This window comes from Herpailurus yagouaroundi, unplaced genomic scaffold (genome assembly GCF_014898765.1).
Source record: "Herpailurus yagouaroundi ecotype Mexico unplaced genomic scaffold, PumYag 28, whole genome shotgun sequence".
NCBI lineage: Eukaryota > Metazoa > Chordata > Mammalia > Carnivora > Felidae > Herpailurus > Herpailurus yagouaroundi.
This window is the reverse complement of record NW_024412376.1, coordinates 50,631,697-50,651,677: the sequence shown is the minus strand read 5'-3', so window position 1 is coordinate 50,651,677 and position 19,981 is coordinate 50,631,697.

Here is a 19,981-nt window from a genome sequence, read left to right as displayed (position 1 = left end):
ATTCTCTCTCTCTCTCTCTCTCTCTCTCTCTCTCTCTCTCTCTCTTTCTCCCTCTCTTCATGCTGGTGCTCTCTCTCTCTCTCAAAATAAATAAATAAACTTAAAAAAATAAATAACAGTTTAGATGCAAAAATTTCCTCAATATAACACAGGTTAATCAAAATTTAATAATTTTGAATTTCCTCTTAACAGAGATGTATGCTACAGAGAGACTATATTTGAAAAGTCTAAACTTTTTGTAGGTATACATGAATTCTACTATGCCATACAGGATACACAAATATCTTTTATATCAGTGTTTTCCAATATTTGGTTTGCAAAACATTAGTAGGTTTTGAGATCAATATAATAGATCACGAAGAGAATTTAAAAAAACTAAACCAGTAACTAAAAAAAAAATAGCAGAGCGTATCATTTATGGTAAGGGTAAATAAAGTTTTGTAAAATTATCATTTAACTTTCATTTAAGTTCTATATATAACTTGATACATTTAAGTAGAAATGTGTATATTAACTGCAGCGTAAAATATATTTTATTTAGTCACAAAAATATATATATTTTAGGGGCACCTGAGTGGCTCAGTCAGTTAAACATCCGACTTCAGCTCAGGTCATGATCTCACAGTTCATGAGTTTGAGCCCCACGTCGGGCTCTGTGCTGACAGTTTAGATCCTGGAACCTGCTTCAGATTCTGTGTCTCCCTCTCTCTCTGCCCCTCCCCTGCTCTCTCTCTCTCTCTCTCTCTCTCTCTCTCAAAACTAAATACACATAAAAAAATTTTAAATATATTGTAAAGCCACTGGTTACAGAAATGCAAGTTTCCTAAGAAATGCACCCTACATGAAACAGGAAGAAGGAAACAAGATGCAAAGTTTTGTTGCAAGAAATAGAATAATGGCAAAATACAATATGTTTTCATTGAAGAATCCTTAGGGAATGGAAAGAAAGAAAGACAGACTACTTTGCTAATTGCATCATAGGCAGCCATCCCAAAGAACTTTGCATTATGGGAATAGTTTCTGCTAGAGAGAGATCTAGATCTCCCCATCTTTATGTCCCCATCATTGTTTTTATAGTAAATATGCCTTTTTGGAGTTCACACTTCAAAACTCACCACCATCATTCACAAACTGGGCTAGAAAGAAAATTATTTTTTTTTAATGTTTATTCATTTGAGAGAGAGAGAGAGAGAGAGAGAGAGAGAGAGAGAATGTGTGGGGAGGGGTAGAGAGAGAGGAAGACAGAATCTGAAGCAGGCTCCAGGCTCTGAGCTGTCAGCGCAGAGCCCGACCTGGGGCTCGAACCCACGAGCAGAGCCGTGAGATCACGACCCGAGCCCAAGTCACACGCTTAACCAACTGAGCCACCCAGGCGCCGCCAAATATAAATTTTTAAGAAGGAATGAGTGTGTAGAAAAATTACCACCAGCAGCAACAACCCCTGTTTTGTTCCTGAGAAGAGTGTCAACAATTAGAGAAAGGTCCCTGGTATTTCCTCTTGCTGGTGTTCAAGGGGAAAGGCGGTTTTACTTCTTAGGATTCCTAGTTCTGAGCATTGTTATCACCAGCTCGTTAACAGTAGGTGAAACGGACCCATACTGAAATACAAATGAATGCTGACTCCATTCCCTGGCACAAATACCGGCTCATCCTCAGCCTACTGATACCCTCTTTTCCTTTTTCACACCGAGGAGTGTGCATTGCAAGAGGGCAACGTGTGCGTGAATGCCACTCGGAACGCTGCAGCTGGCACCCGCTAAGACAGTCTTCCGTCAAGTAGTAGCATACAAAGGGTTAAACAAATCAAAATCCAGGCTTACACCTTCTGATAGTCAATAACACAGTAATAGTAAAACTGACAGGCAAAATATTTTAGGCATACATGCAACAGGAGATGGCGTGAACTTTTTTTACATTTGAAAAGTGGCATCTGGGGGCGCCTGGGTGGCGCAGTCGGTTAAGCGTCCGACTTCAGCCAGGTCACAATCTCGCGGTCCGTGAGTTCGAGCCCCACGTCAGGCTCTGGGCTGATGGCTCAGAGCCTGGAGCCTGTTTCTGATTCTGTGTCTTCCTCTCTCTCTGCCCCTCCCCTGTTCACGCTCTGTCTCTCTGTGTCCCCAAAATAAATAAACGTTGAAAAAAAAAATTAAAAAAAAAATAAAAATTAAAAAAAAAGAAAAGTGGCATCTGCACAAGTTCTGATCAAGCTGTTTTCAGCTAAGCCACATTTAAGTGTAAGTAGCAAGCCTAGGGTTGCATTTACAGGAAGTCTACTGAGTCTACTGATCTCAATAATAAATCCTGGATTCCGTTAAGAGTTGCGGTTGCAAACTGCAAATCCCGATCAGCAGCCCTCAGACGCAAAAGCCAAATATAAAGTTCAAGGTCTGAGCTAGTGTCCGTTCTCTTTTGAATTGGAAAAGCATCATAGGTCAAATTTAGTTTCCTACTTCAAGGCATTAAATAGACTCCAACTTGGGGATTGTAGAAATCAAATCATAACATGAATATTGCTTTGGATTTTGATGGCACATAAAAACGAGTTAATTTCGGAGACATACTTCTGGTGTACAAGAAATAGGAAATGAGACCTCTTTCTGAAAATAGCTTCTAGGTTTATCTGTGGTCACTTTTCTGAGTACCATTTCTATATTGAAATTAAACTCCTAATTTTCTTCCCTGTGGGAAAAAAAATGGTGTGTTAAGTTTTATGAAGTCATTAACAGGCTCTGATTGCTGGAGTTGCAACAAAATAAATTGTCATGTCTGCAACAATAAAGACTGACCCTTGGAGATTATATATTTCTAAGTGTGGCATTATCTACACATACCCAGTGAAAATAGAATTGAGACAATGTCACTTGATAAATCAGACTAAAGAACATGTCCACTAATTAAATCAAAGGAAGTTTTCACATTTGCCAGTTAGTGCCTAAATTTCCCGATCTCTCATTTTATTTATAACTGAAGCCTCTGGGTGTTAACCTAAAATATTACTTCTTGAATATGATATTATTCCTTAAATTTTAACAGAAAATAATGTCTAGAAGCTGAGAATCATTTACTAATTTAATACCACACACATTTATATAAATCCGGAACTACTCACCAGCATCTACGTAAATTTGTTTTATTTAATTATCTAAACAACATCTAAGGATCCATACAATTGAATAATACTGGTACACAAAACAGAGGCAAATTCTAAAAGCATTCTACTAAGTGAAGGAAGCCAGTTACAAAATATTGTGTAATTTATGATTGCTTTTATTCACAGAATCTTTTTTTTTAATGTTTATTTATTTTTGAGAGAGAGAGACAGACAGAGTGTGAATGGGGGAGGGGCTGAGAGAGAGGAAGACACAGAATCCAAAGCACGTTCCAGGCCCTGAGCCCTCAGTGCAGAACCTGATGCTGGGCTCGCACCCACAAACCATGAGATCATGACCTGAGCAAAAGTCGGGTGCTTAACCGACTGAGCCACCTAGGTGCCCCTATTCATGGAATCTTAGAAGAGAAAACTATAGAGGCGAGAAACAGATCCGAATTTGCCAGGGGCAAGGAAGCCATTCAAGGAAGGGATGACTGCAAGGTGGCATGAGGGAACCTTTTAGGGTGATGCAAATGTTCTAAATCATGCTTGTGTTGGCAGGTATACTGCTGTAAACATTTATCAAAGTCGTCACAAAAAAACCTGAATCTTATTGAATCAAAGTACACCCCTATGGTGTTGATATTTGAAATTTGAAGAAAAAAAAAATCACCTGAGGTAAATGTTTGTTGTTTTGTTCAGAGGAAGAAACAGGTTGAAAGCCAGTAACTTGCACAAGGTCACACAGCTGATTAATTGGACCCACACCTGTTTAGCGCTGAGACCAAGGACTATATGCAAACAGGTAGGACCTTGCATAGCACTCTGGTTACGTCATCAACATCTATGGCTGTGTCTTGTCTAGAGGAGGCAGTCAACATGTATTTGCAATACATATATAAATCAGTTGCTCATTCTACTGTATAACCTTGCCTCATAATAAATTTTCTCTCTTCACAGTTGTCTATTTCTTTAGAAAAATCTGAACTGAAAAATCAAACATTCCTCAAATGGCAAAGCTAGTATATAAACATATTAAATCTCTCTGCAATATTAAGCTATAAATTCTAATCTTTACCTTTCAAATCAGAACTCATTTATTCTGGGGGATTAGAAGTATGAATTTTTCTTGTTGGTGCTGAAATTCTAGAGCTTATATTTGGCACAAAATTCCTTTGCATTCTTATTGCTTTTCTGAATTAGAATATTGGAAATTTATATTACCACTCTCTTGTTATGTTTGGGCCTTTCCTGTTATTTTGGGCCTTTCCCCTGCCACAGTTCTCTCTCTCTCTCTCTCTCTCTCTCTCTCTCTCAACGTTTTATTTATTATTGAGAGACAGAGAGACATAGCATGAGAAGGGGAGGGGCAGAGAGAGGAGGAGACACAGAATCCAAAGCAGGCTCCAGGCTCTGAGCTGTCAGCACAGAGCCTGACATGGTGCTCGAACTCACAAACCGCGAGATCATGACCTGAGCCGAAGTCGGACGCTCAATCGACTGAACCACCGAGGCTCCCCTACAGTTCTCTTTAATGAGAGTCATCTGAGACTTCCACACCTTGAAAGTGGTACAGATAGATATTCAATGCTTGTTCAAGATGCCTAGCCTTGACCTGTCCAGTTTTCATTCTGCTGAAATGATACAAAATGGCCTTGGCCTTGTATTCTATCACATACTCTCTGAGTATACCCAGCTTTTTAAAATTTTTCTTTCTCAGATTTCAAATATCACAATCTCTTCTTGCATCTGAAACACCCATGTTTACTGGAACGCGTGTCTTCTAAACAATTTTAATGTGGCTGTCAAAAATCCATGCCCACTGCTTCAACATACTACCCCATGCTCAGGACAATTGCCTCTGCAAATTGCTATCTCTCTCTTTCCCTTACTCTGTCTTTCTCTCTCTTTTCAAAGACTTCCAGACTGACTTACTGCCTAGCTTTATTTCAGATTGATGAAAGTATAAAGGATAGTTTTTCTTCTTTCCTACAAAAAAAAAAATTGCCTCATATGAAGATTATTCAAGATGCCATTTAAAATTAGAAAACAGGGGGTGCCTGGGTGGCTCAGTTGGTGAAGCGTCCGACTTTGGCTCAGGTCATGATCTCACAGTTCAGGAGTTTGAGCCCCGCGTCCGTCTTTGTCCTGACAGCTCAGAGCCTGGAGCCTGCTTCAGATTCTGTGTCTCCCTCTCTCCCCCCGCCCCCAATTGCACTCTGTGTGTCTCTCTCTCTCAAAAATAAATAAACATTACAAAAAAAAAAAACCCATAGAAAACAGAATCAGACCAAAAATAATGCAGAAGTGGGTTTGGATTAGAAACATTCCTTTGTAAAAATCATAATCCTCTTGCTAATCATTAGCTGGAAATACTTCCACCTGATCCATTGTATTACCATTTAATGGAAGGAAGCAAAATAATCTAAGCAATACCCAAGGCAGTTGCAGGACAATCATGAGTTCACAAGTGAAGAAAACTCGCTCTGTCTCAATGATCTAAAAACATGTATCTAGTCACTTCAGGCCTGGCAGGAGGTATATGATGTGTGCATGGAATCCAAGAAGAAAGAGAATGGATTATTGGGTATATAAACCTGCTGAAACTATCGAAGGTAATAAATTCCCTTAAAAAATAATTAAGGATGATTTTTTTCTTTAAGCCCTTGACGTACGGGTTTCAGATGAATCAATACGTATATGCATCAGCATCAAAAGTGCCTCACCTTTCATGGAATGTGAATAGAAGACGCTTCTGCTTCAATACATAAACTGCATTTGCTTTATAACTAACCAGAAAATGCTCATAAGGAAATCGGTTGGTATAGGAGTTAGGCGAATCTCTCTTTTTAGGAGTCTGGAAATTGTAATATACATAGATATTCTTGATTACAGTATATGTACATCTTAACAGTAGGTGATTCAGTATAAACTACAAATGATAATGTGCATAGGAACTTCACAAAGGGACTTGGGTCAGGGTTGACAGATTTGGCAAATAAAAATATAGACCATTCGGTTACATTTAAATGTCAGATGACAAATACATTTTTAGTACAAGTATGTCCTGTAAAATATTTGGAGCACATTTCTACTGAAAAAACGATTTATTGTTTGAAATTGAAATTGAAGTAGATGTCCTGTAGTTTATCTGCAACCCTAATTTGACATAAAAAATGGTGCAAAAGCAAACCTATGAATTACTCCGCAAGGACTAAAGTGACCTCAAAATTAATATTACACAAAATTATTTTGAAGTTTGTTGTTAGTCTTCGGAAGATGGCACAGTGTTTGGGGCCAAAACGTGAAGCTTTCATTTGTCAATAAGTTTTTGTCAATGAATAAAAAAAATGAAAGTAAATATTTTGTTTCATTGAATACAAGAAAAATGAAGATGATAGGTCGTCTGTAGTAAAGGTAAATAGTATACTTAAATAAATAAACTAATAGGAAATGATATTCTGCAATTGTTTTAAAATGTGCTTGTTTGATGTAATAAAAAGAGGACATCACAATACTAGTCCTTTTTTTTAAGTTTATTAATTTTGACAGAGAGAGCGTGCACACGCAGGGGTGCACAAGTGGGGACAGGGCAAAGATAAGGAGGGAGAGAGAGAATTCCAAGCGGGCTCTGCACGGACAGCACAGAGCTTGAACTAACAAACCGTGAGATCATGACCTGAGCTGAAATCAAGAGTCAGATGCTTAACCAAATGAGACACCCAGGCGCCCAGGTCCTTCTTTTTAAGGTCCGTAAAATCCAAAAGATGTGGTGCTCCTGGATTCTGCTATTGTTTTTATATCATCTGAAGTCCTATTGTCTTTGTCTGGTTAGTATTAAAATGAGAAAGTTCCGCTTGCTTTTTGATAACCCTTTTTCCTCCTATTAATGCATGTTCACGTGATGATAGCTCTTTTTCTGCTTTGGTCCAATCATCCCCACACTGAACTGAGGAGAACTACTCTCCTGTTTGTAATTATATCTGCTTAATTTTTGTTAAAGTCTTGCACCCTCAGTGTATGCCTGATTATATCGCACAGCTTGACTTGGACTACTTCTGCCCTTCATAGCCACCATCTTAGTCCAATTTCCTTTCTCCTGTACATCTCTAACAGCCTCTGGACTGATTCTTCTCCTTTCACTCCCATTCCAATTCAATTCATTCAATGCACTTCATACAAAGGAGCTGTCTGATAGTTTAAAAGTACAATCTATAGTATCGCTTTCTTATGCCAAGCCCTCTAGTGGTTTCCCATCACCCTTAGAAGAAGATCCCAATTAAGGACCAAGCCCTAATTGATTTGATGGCTTTACCACTGCTCCAGCTGTTCCTCTACCAACTCTCTCTCTACCCTGTTATTTCTCAAACATGCTCCCTGGTTATCCTCAAATCAGGGCATTGCTCTTGTGTTACTTTTCTGTGGAACTTCTTTTGTTCAGATCGTATCACGCTCACTTTCTCAGTTCATTCAAGTCCAGGCTTTACTGTCACTGCTTGAGGACATACAATGAGCCATCACCTAGCTCCAACCCATAATATATACACTGTAGTTACTTCTGTTTATTTTCTTCATTTTTCTTCACAGTACTTCGGAATACCTAAAATTATTTACATATTCATTATAAAACTGCATATTAGAAAATAGGAGCCTCTAAAAATAACCTTGTGGGGCGCCTGGGTGGCGCAGTCGGTTAAGCGTCCGACTTCAGCCAGGTCACGATCTCGCGGTCCGTGAGTTCGAGCCCCACGTCAGGCTCTGGGCTGATGGCTCGGAGCCTGGAGCCTGTTTCCGATTCTGTGTCTCCCTCTCTCTCTGCCCCTCCCCCGTTCATGCTCTGTCTCTCTCTGTCCCAAAAATAAATAAAAAAACGTTGAAAAAAAATTAAAAATAACCTTGTCTCTTTTGGTCCTTGCTGTAGCCCCATTACCTAGTTATATTTAAATTATTCTTTTGCTATGATCTCAAACTGTGTCTTCTTTTACTTTCCAAGAGAATTTCAGACCTAGAGGTCTGAAGCATCCGACCTAGAGGTTAAGAAGCATCCATTGCATAGAAGTTGCTGCAGGGATTCAAAGGATATTCTTGCTACTTGCCCTCCTAGCCTGTCATACCTTATCAAACAAAATAAGAAATTACAGAAGACAGACAGCAAAGACCCTTATTCTGAAATTCTTACTATAAATGTACAAATAAAATAAATACCTTTTTGCCTATAAGCTACAATTGTTGCTCTTCCAATTAACTAACAAGAACTTAATGATGATCTTCCAATATTTTGTTTTTCTCAACTGGAGCTAAAATACAGTCCTAGAAATGGAAATCTCCAGAGATCATTCTGAGTGTTTTGGGCACTGGATGATCTGAAGAGATCTTGCATTCCTGAGTAGCATGGAGGGGAATGTTTACACTTGCTACTGTTTGTAGTTACATGCTGGAAAAAGTCAAGAATGAAGGACTTTTCCAAGGGGTTATTCATAAATAACATGAAAAGCACCAACAGAATATGCCTGGCATATTGTAGCTGCTCAATAAATATCTGTTGAATCAACAAATGATTAAGTTAACTCATTTTCCCCCTTTGAAACAATTGAAAGTTGCATTTAATGGCGATATAGTCTGGAAGCTCACAAGGATTTTTCTCACAATGTGAGAGGTCCAGTTTGATTTTTTTTTTTCCCTACTTAATAGACATCTTCCTCCTTGAAACTGTTTCTTCGTTTGTTATTCTGCTACTGGACAAAACTGAACCTATTTTTTTCAACTGGTTATTTTTTTCCTACTCTATCTCTTTTGATTTCTTCTCTCCCTCCTATCAGTCCATATGTCTGTTTACCCAGGACTCTGTATTTACTGATGACCCTTTAAGTTTACTCCCTCAGAGAGTTCATAGATTTAAATATTTCCTCTATGCTAATGACTCACATAGCATTTCCAGCCCTCACTGTTCAATGATGCTCCAGTCTCAAGATTTGGAAAGCCTGCTGCCAAATTACTGATTCCAAAGAAAAATGTTTTTTGAAGAATTTACAATGACTCCACTTTGCCTCCAGACTTGTGTTTAGGGGATGATACTTAGAATTTAAACCTGCTTCTCCAGTTGTTTCTCTTAGTATGCCCCACTATGAACCCTCTCCCACTGAAGTCACTAAGTTATAATTACTTCCACTTTCTCCCTAACTATGTCCCCAGCATTATGCACCTAATCTCTCCTTCCCAGAATGCCTCCCACTCTTCATTACATATTCAAAATCACCAAAAGGCAGTCTGAGAAATGATGTGGTCGTTGAGTCAGGAGAAAAAAAAAAAGACACAAAACCCAAAATACTGGACACTGGACATAGAAGGACAAGAATTCGATTTGCATCTAATTGGGTGACCAGGGAAATAATGTCTCCCTACACCTCAGGTTCAACAATGTGGGATATGTTAGACATAGAGCCCTAGATTAACTCTGCAGTCTTGTTCAGTTTCATTAGATCTTTTCATCTGAATATAAATATTTGTTACAAATAACTTGCTTTTTTTTTTTTTGCCCTCCAAAACTCCATGTGTCATCACTATTTTCTGAGCCTAGCAAGTCCACTATTCTGATATAGTTTTGCTAGTGGAGGTAAAAATACTCATAATAAAAGTCTGCATTATTACGACATGTCACTAATGAAAACTTACTTTCAACAAATCAATTTAAGGGGAAAAAAAAATAAGAACACTTATATGTTACCAGAAAGGTAAAAATGTTGGCATTAGTGAAATTAGATATTTCATATTGCATGACACGGAAAACCTGAACTATATTTTTCATATAATATAGGAACAATAAAACCAGGTATAGTAGAGGCAAAATATTATTTTCTTTTAGGAAAAAAATAAAATAATAAAGGATATTTTATAATCTTTACCACTTAAGGTAAATGGTACTCCTGGAGACATTGGGTCAGTCTGCGATCACTTCTTCCACACCCTAGGCTCTGTCCCCAGATTTGATTGGTGGATACATACTCTTAAATGTTGTTTTTTTTTTTTTTTTTTTTAAGATATCCTTAGGGTAGGAAAAATGACCTGATTTAACAAAACTAGGCCCAGATAGAGAAAGACCTCTTCTCAGTGAGGAAGCTAATACTGTCAGGCTTCTTGTGGTAGGGTTTTCTCCTGATAGAAAAAGGACACCTGAGGCCAGGCCAGGCCTATTGTCTACTGTGGTCAGGTGACATGATGCCATGTCTATTTCCACCTCCCATTTCACTCTAGCAACCACCACGTCACTATGGAGTAGAGGTGGAGTTAAAACCGTGCGTCCGTGAGATAAGAGAGAAAAAGAGAGAGTATACATACGTATGTGTGCATACAGAAAGGCACAAGGCAATGAATCTGAAAATAGAAATAAATTTGTGGGTGGCAAAGTTAGTGAAGTGTAAGGTCATAACTGTCAACGAGCCCAGAGGCTTTGGGAGTTTTGAACGTGTTAACAGCAAGAAAGGCAACAAGTTTATTTTTAAAAAATAGCCTCCATATCCCCCCCCCCGCAAATATTCAGGAAGTATACAGACATAGAAATACAGTACCTACCTGGGAATAAAGAACTCACTATTTTCAATGTCAATAAACAAGAAACACAAAAATTAGATTCCATGCTAATTTAAGAGTCTAATGCATTCATCCTAAAACTGAGCTGGCATATGTAATGAGTTTATTGAGCACCCTCAATAAACCGAGTTGTAAACATGAAATGATTTTATTTTTTTCTGTAACTGCCCACATCTGCGCAATGTGGAACCTCATATTCTTGCTGGCTAAACTTCACGTTTTCAAATCGTTCTTTGGCCCTGTCTCATTATTTTTCAGCCGGCTTCATTTATTCGGTCTTGGTCTGCTTATTTTAAAACTTTATTTCATATTCTAAGAAGTTCTCTCCTATCCCCCAGGGAGGTAGGAGCCTAGTTCTTCTGGCTGCCAGGTGTGGGGGGAGGGGGGAGATGTTGGTCTGGTCCCCATACTTCCTCCTACTCCCTTTTCTTGATGGCCAGCTTCTCAGGTACTGGGAAGTGGAAGGCGGGACCTGACGGCTACAGCCCTCCTTCCTCCCCAGTCACGATAGGGAGTGACTATAGACTATAGACTATAGTGACTCTCCGCAGCACTTTGTCTGCGGAGAGATGGTAGTTCAGTTCTGGGAAGCATCCTCAGGCGAGGTGGCTCCTGCTCTTCCGGCACAACCCCAGGCGAGAGCAGCAGTTCCCCCTTCTCTGTAGCAGGCTCAGCAAGCTAGAGATCCAATTGCACGGATTCGAGGGTTAATCCTAGGGCCTGTGAGCACCTACGGGACCTACCTCCCATACTGCTTAGGAATGGGCACTGCTGGGGCAGAAGTGCGGAGGCCCTTGCCCCTGCCTCTGCGAGGCCTTTCTCAGAATGCTCACCCACAGTCTTCTCCACTGTTGTTATTAGCACAAAGCATGACAACCAGCAGTTTTCCAAGAATGCGGTGCCAGTTTTACCTTCTTGCAACTTCCTCGAATTGCTTACCTTGGGGAAAGGAGAGCCGCCCTAGTTTCCAGAAGAATGGGGTTGCGTCTTTGTATTAGCATTACAGGAATCAGGAAGCTTTTTTGCTTTCGCTCATGCACACAGTCTCTCTAAGACTGACTAAAGTCTTTTTTTTCCCTCCATTTTATTCTATAAAGTTTCCATGACTTTATATAAGACGATTTGTAGCCTTTGGCATCTTAGCGTTTTTACAGCCAAGAAAGGCAGAGCTGCGCACTTTGGGCAAGACAATAGGATTCCAAGCACAGCACGCATGCAATTATAATAATGTCAAAGGACCTAACACCTCTAACTTTTAACTCTTCGTGTGTGGAGTGATGATTCCAAGTGGTTGTATTACTTGATATATTTTTTTTTTTTTAGTCTTCTTTTAAAAGTTCAGTGTTGAAGTTTGATCCTCAGGGGAGACAAAGAAGGACTTTGTGCATCTGAAAGCAGGATGGCATTAAATTTCTTACTTCCTTTTCATTGTTTGGTTTAGCAGGCGGACACTCAGAGCTGACCCTGAGGTGCTTTGGGAGTTTTAGGGAGGTTAACTATTGGGTTTCATCTCTAGCTTCGTGTGAAGCATCTGCAAATAATCAAGATACCGAACGAAGCCCAGAGTGGGAGCAGGCTTCGACGTTTGATTTAACTAAACCTTCCTGTGAGCCACATTTCTTTGTTTACATACATTCCTGCTCTGAAGGCCAACTTCCTGTCGTAAAGCTGCATACCACATTCGAGTATTTAGAAAACAGTGCGGCTCAAGCCATTATAACTCTGGAAACAGACTTCAAGTAATTATTATTTTCAAAGAATATGTAATGAAACGTAGCACGTCACCTTAACCGGCATGATTGAAATCCTTCACATTTAATCACATACATTTACACCCTTACACATAGAGAAATTAGTGCTACTTTCGGTGCAGAAATATCTGTTGGTATAGACCTTGTTTGGAGACACCAAAGTGACGTAAGACAAAGACTGGAAAGGAAAGATACTTATTTTTCAAAAGTAGTAAATTGCAGAGAGAAGACACAGCGTAACCAATACCATATGGTATAAATTTGAGCAGCACAAATTTTTTGCATTCAGGTGTCATGGTGCCTTTGGCTCTTTCGGTATATCATCCTTTATGAGTTATTTTCTACTCTTTAGATCTAGATCGACCTTCTTTTTCAAAATATTACCTGGTATATCCTTCCTACCTTCTCTTGATATTTCATCCTTTCTTCTGCCCAATGAATCTCTTAGTTTGCTTTCCCTGGTGACACCTGTTTCTTAGCATATACTCAGAATACATAGTCGCACCCTTTCTTTCCTAGCCTACTCTTCTCCGAGATATAAATCATAAAGTTCAGTTTCAAGTCTATGCTAAATCTAATTAAGATCTAATTAGAACAGGCCTCTACCACCCAGAAATCGTTCTTTCCATGGTTACCAAAACCTCCTTATTATTAAACCAAAAAGCAATGGGCAGCTTTAATTGTATACTTATTATACTTCGTCTAGAATTTGGTTCTCTTCACAGCACCCTCCTTGAAACCTCATTCTCCCTCGGTTTCTGTGACACTATTGCTTCTGGGTTAATCACCATGATTAGCTCCTTTTCTTCCTGCATAGTTCAAGTCTTGGGGTCTTTTTAGGGTGCCACTTTAGATGTAGATTTTTCTGATCTACACACATTGTCTATCCCTCTTCTGTAGCATGAGTTGCACAATAGATGCTGATGTTCCCCAAATCTACATAGCTAGACTGTGGTTCTCCTTTACTTATTGCATCCTTTTAGCAATCAGTTCTTTCACTCCTACCTACAAATGCCACTTGAATGTACAATTTATCTCTATCTCCAAGCTTAGAAACAGTATAATATAGAGTAGCTAGGAGTGAGTCCTCCTGCTAGCTGTATATCTATGAGTAAGCTATTTAATCCCTCCAAACCTCAGATTCCGTGTCCGTAAAATGAAGATAAAAAACAGTAACTCACATGGTCGGTTGTTGTTGTTGTTGTTATCATTATTATAGTTTAATTCATCATCTTTAAAAATCTTATTAGTTGTCACCATGTAACAGGTCTTTGGTTCCATTTTTGCTGTCTTAAAATTAATCTTCTACCAAACAGATTGATCTTTCTGAAGGGTTAGTGTATCTTTTCAGTGCATACAGTTCTGGAATGGTTTCCCTTAATTCTCACAATATAACTTCGATGAACCACACTACATGCTATGATTCCCATCAGGCTTTTGAACCCAATCTATTGGCACAGAGGAGAATGGAAGACCCGTGATTCCTTCTCTGCCTTTGGCAAAAAACAAAAACAAAAACTCATGTATTTCTTAAGCTACATTCTAAACAAATAGGCAAGTTTAAAATGAGATTTAAGAATTTTTGTGGGTACAACCAAGTCATATATTGAGATGGAAAAACTAAAATACAAATATTATACAACTTCTCTGTGTGGCCACCTATCATTTATATTCTTTATTTGTCTGACCTTCTTTACATTTTGTTCCTAGTGTTTCATTTTACTCTGTCATGCTTCACTGTACTGAAAGCAATAACCATGGACATGAAATAAATTGATTGTGTTCAAGAGAAATAGCATAGATGGTGGAAGTAATTAAGTATAGAGGTAAATCTTCCTACAAAACCAAAATTGACTTTTTTTTTCTGTAGTCCTGAATGAAATTTTTGTTATTCCACTTTGAAAACTATATTTACTTAAGCAAAAAAAAAAAAAAAAAAAAAAAAAAAAAAGAATATCCCAGTATGCATTATATTGATGTCAGTTCAGAAATTGGGCGACGTAGATAATCATGAATTAGTGTCCTGGGAACCATTGGAATGGTAGGGAAAAAAATAATCAAATCAATTAAAATAGCTTTTTGAAATATTGCAATATACTTGTATACCACACTAGATTATTTCTGAGTATTTTAAAAGATGTAGAAATAATATTTTTTGCTGCTTATTACTTAATGTTTTTTACTTAAAGTAACATGATTAAACTTCAAAATAGCTTTGTATATTTTCATCACTTTATATGTGACCCATAGTACCTCAAAAAGACATAGTGACAATACAAACGGATCACATAATTGGAAGAGTTAAACACACCTATACCAATTTCTGTATTATTATCTTTTTTTAACATCATTGATTTCCTTCTTATTAGTGGACTTGACAGGAAATGCTTGGGGCAGTTTTATCAAATAAAATAGTATAATCTTTAAAGTATAATTCTAGAATTTCCTGTTCAATTTTCAAATTAATTATAACAGTTTATTTAGTATCCGTATTTTTTGATATTGAAAAATACATAAACGATTTACTTCTTCCTTACAGTTACTTATATTAGCTAATTTTTAAATGCTATCTAAACCACCTTCTCAGTAAATGATAATTTCTGACGTGATGGTTAGCATTACACATTTATTTTCTAGGACCGATATGAATTGATTCTGGGCACATTTCTATAATAAATTCTATATGTCTATATATTATCTCTATATTTCTATATTTTGAGTTTCTGGAAATAACTATTTAAAGCTTCTCAAATCATTGAAACAGCTGTATATATTTTTTCAATAGATACCATTTAATGAAATTAGTAAAACATAAAGTTATATCTTTGTGGGGTCTACTTCTTGAGGGTCTTTTCTTTCCTTTTCATTCTCTTTATGTATTTTTATTCAAGCATAGTTAACATACACTGTTATATTAATTTCAGGTGTACAATACAATGAGTCAACAGTTCTATACATGACTCAGTGCTCATCACCGGAAGTGTACTCGTAATCCCCCCCTTCACTTAGTTCACCCCTTTCCCCCCTCCCCCCCCCACAACTACCGGTTTAAGAACATTTTAGCAAATAATATTTTATCTACTACATCGCAGTACTCAGAGACACATGAAATTCCAAATATTTACCAAATATAAAACCAAACAGAAACCTTTTTCTTTGTTTACAAGTGTTATTTAAGCAGCAACCCTGTGTCTGCTCGCATTTGAGGATATTGATTGGGTCGTAATGGCAGGGTATCAGGAGCACCAGACTTCAAGCAGTTAGCCATGAATGGTGCTGCCTCATCAGCTCCTCAGAACTGAGGCAAGGTACCGTCAGCAGAACTGCTCCAGTTTACTCTGTGGAAGGCAGATAAGTGGTCCCTCAGGTAAGGAAGACTTAGACAATAAAGCTTTACAGATTGCAAGCAACACCTTAATTGTGTTTGGATGTGAACAGGAAGTCGATGTAGTTCTCGCTGTAAAATGAAGTTTAGATTACTAAGTAAACCGCGCTTTATTCTGTACCCTTAGAAAATACAGAATAGATGCCAGTGCAATGTCACTATTTGATCATCTTTAATATTTCAAAATCCTTAATTTGAAACGATCAAGATGCAAATGGAATATATAATCTTCCTGAGTGTTTGTAGTATTTATGACTGAGTTTGTGCTTATCCACATTTAATGAAATATATTGTACCTACAGAGAATGGCTACATGTCAAAATATTCTATTTCATTACCATCTAGGAACTTCTTTTGCTGTATTTCCCACTATTTCATACTATGGTACTATATATAGATCTTGTTTTGTTTTGTTTCATTTAAACATCTTCCTTATCAATTCGATTGTAAGCTCTTTGAAGTCAGGGTTTATACCTGCCTAGGTTTACTAAATAATGAGCCAGACTTTGGTCTCTGGAACTGGAGGAACCTAATAACTAAAAGTTGGATAAATTCATGCTGTTTTAATATTATTTTCAAAGGTGTGGGAAAGAAGGTTGTGCTGTTTGATTAAATCCCAGGGCATAGAGTGTGGTGATGAAATATACCAAATGTATGTTTACTTTTAACATATAAATAATATTAAGCTAAGAATTTCTTTATAGAAACTTTTATATTCTTATTATGGAAAATAACAAAAACCAAAGCTGTTTGTACCACATAAAATGGTAGGAAAAGGTACAGCATTTTAAAATTTATATATATATATATATTTTTTTTTTATTTAGAATTTCAAACATGAGCAATATTTTAAAGATTCCATGATAATATTCTTCATAAACAGAAAAAAAAAGTATGATGCAGACATGGTAGGGTTATATTATTTGTATAAAATAATACAATTGCTAAAACATCATTCTTTGAGATTTTCATAGTTTTATTTGTCTAGTCCCTATTGGAGTAAAGAGCATGAGTTTATAAAATGACTGGCCGGGGAAAGGGACAAAATTTGTGTCCTTGGAGTATAGAAAAATTAACAGGGTTCCACAGGCATTAAACTCATGGCTCAAGGCTTCTCCCACAGGAACAAAGCAGCAAGGACTTGCGGTCTGTTTCTATTCTCACACAACATCCTTTATTACTCATCATTGCACTCTGTTTTTTTCATAGCTTTGCAGCTTAGAAATTCCACAACTTTCTGGTTGTACAACTAACATAAACTCCAAATCACAACCAACTTCTTAATATAAGCATATGTTCAAGACCATTTCCTAATATAGAAAGATATGCTTTCTGTTTCAATTATACTCTGCAACATTTGGTTATTTTTTTTTTCTCTTTGGCCCACCCTGGAACCTCATTTTACTGTGGAAAGCTCTTAAATATTTACATAGGACCATAAATAAGAATTACTTCTCTCTTCTTTTATAAATCTATTGCAACAAATCCTGTTGCCTCTCCTGCCATTCCTTTTAGTTTTTCTTCTTTGACTGCATCCAAAATTTTGGACTTTGAAGTGCTCTTTTTTCCCTCACATACATAGCACTTAAAGCTTGCAAGTGTTTTATTAAAGATCAATTCACTTAACTCATCCACATACTTCTTTGTTAGCATTCGGTATCTCAAACAATACTTATATGTAGCATTTGCTACAAAATTTCCTATAACTATCTGTTGAAAAAATAATCATAAAAGTTAAATTTACTTTCTGAAAAAATACATCTATATAAATATACATATACATATGTATATGTGAGATATATATTTATAAAATCTATCTATCTATGGAGAGACAGAGAAAGAGAGAATGAGAATACTATGGAAAACTGTGTCACTCAAAATCACCCTAGACGAAGGGGTTCTGAAAGGCACACATGTGACAGTTTCAGGACTTTACTCTTCAGGACGTTGAGGAAAAGTCTTTGTGCTTGATGAAATTGGGGAAAGTCCACCTTGAGTTTGGGGTGAGCTTACTGCTCTCCATCTTCCCTGGGTCTACGATTGAACTTTTCCAATTTTCTGAGAAGTCACTTCACATCCCAGAACAAAACACTCTAATCTTGTTGTGCCCCAAGTCCTACACTCCTTTCATTTCTTCCTAACACTTACTCAACATAAGTAAATTCTAGCAATTTAATCAGTTTTCATGCTGCATATGTCATGTTTATTTTTTTGATGTTGCTTTTTGTTTGTCTTATTTGTTTGTTTGTTTGTTTTGAGAGAGAGCACAAACAGGGGAGGGGCAGAGAGAGAGGGACAGTGGATCTGAAGCAGGCTCTGTGCTGACAGCAGAGAACCCCATGTGGGGCTTGGACTTACAAACCACGAGATCATGACCTGAGCCGAAGTCAGGTGCTCAACCTACTGAACCACTCAAGTGTCCCTGTTTGTGTCATTATTTCTTAATCAACATCAACAAAGAATAGCTTTACTCTTGGGAAAATTGAAACAATGAGATCTATCTTTCTGTCCCAAGTTGGCATTGGCTGGAGATGGCATTATTTAACCTGAACTACCTTTAACCTTAAGAGAAAAAAATTTTAGATTTTGTCCTCAGTGACAGAAGTCTTCTCATTGTGAGTACACAGTACTTCCTCTCTATAGAAAATAAAATATTTTCATCTAAAAAGAAAACTTTCTTTTGAAAGGATATGTTATAGAAGTTAAGCAAATATCCCTATTGCAAGGATCTTGATGTCTTCAGTATGTTTATATGCAGCATCAGTCTACTAAATGTATTGAGCTCTATGAGAAGTTCAAGCTTACCTCTAAGCTCCACTGCCCTGAGTCAGTTAAAGACAGCTGTCTCTACCCTGAATGGGTGCCACACTGACTCAACCACATTATCTAGGAGTAAAATTTTCAAAGGAAGTGAAACAGTACATATGAGCATAATCTCTATCCTCTCTCCCTCGTAGAGTCTGTAAAGATTCCTCCAAATTGTTTACCGACCCTGACTGTGAGGAATTAACACAAAGAACTATTTTCCCAATCCAAAAAGTTTTAGCACAGGCAGCTCTCAGAACCGGAACCAGAAAATGGCTTTCTCTTACCCTTTGTCTCTGCGAATAGGCAGAAGAGTGTGATTAACTCTATTACTTGGTTCTAGACTTTATGTGGCCAATCTAGCTTACTCAAGTTTTTCATTAGGAGTTCAGAAAACAACCTGGTTAAGAAAAATTTGTTATTTTTTTTCCTGCCTACAAATATAAAAAGACTCTGTGAGTAAAATTGTTGTGACTGAGGGCAGAATTGTAGTATTGTGGGTACTACTAGCCAAAATCACCTTAATATTATTTGAAATCATACCTTGAATGTATCCTTTCTTTAATATTCTTTAAAATGGAACATTTCTAAACTTGCTTCATCATATAGTTTTTTTGTTGTTTGTTTGGTTGGTTGGTTGGGTTTTTTTTTGAACCTATGGAATATCTAATTTGGTCATGTTCAAATGTTGGCTTCACTACTTACTACCTAGGTAGTCTTCACTTATTTTCTTAATCCCTTTGAACCTCAGTTTCCTAGAATAAATGGAATTGTTAATACTTACCTCAGAGTGCTATTTCAAGCAATGACTGAAATGATACATGTCAAGTCATTAAGATAATACATAGCATGTTGCAAGCATAGATAGATTGTAATTGCTACGGATTTGTGTCCTTCTAATTCCCTCCCCATGCAGCACCAGATCAAACCATATCATCCCTCTGCTTAATATCACCCACTGGGTTGCAATCACCTTTAGAATAGATTCCAAACTTCCTGAAAGCCACATAATGATGTCACGCCCTTCTTACCTAACTGCCCCTATTTTGTGCCTCTTTTCACTTTCTGTACCTCTCTGGTTTCATCAGCCTTTAATCTATTCCTTTAACACACCAAGCTTGTTCTACTTATTTGTACTTGCTATGCTTATTTCCTAGAATTCTTATCCCTAAAATTTTCATTTGGTTGAATCCTTCCTGTCACTCAGCTCTCAGTCCAAATATCACCTTTCCTGAACATATAAAGTATACTTTTCTTTTTTCTTTTCTTTTCTTTTACTTTACTTTACTTTACTTTACTTTACTTTACTTTATTTTATTTTATTTTATTTTATTTTATTTTATTTTATTTTATTTTATTTTA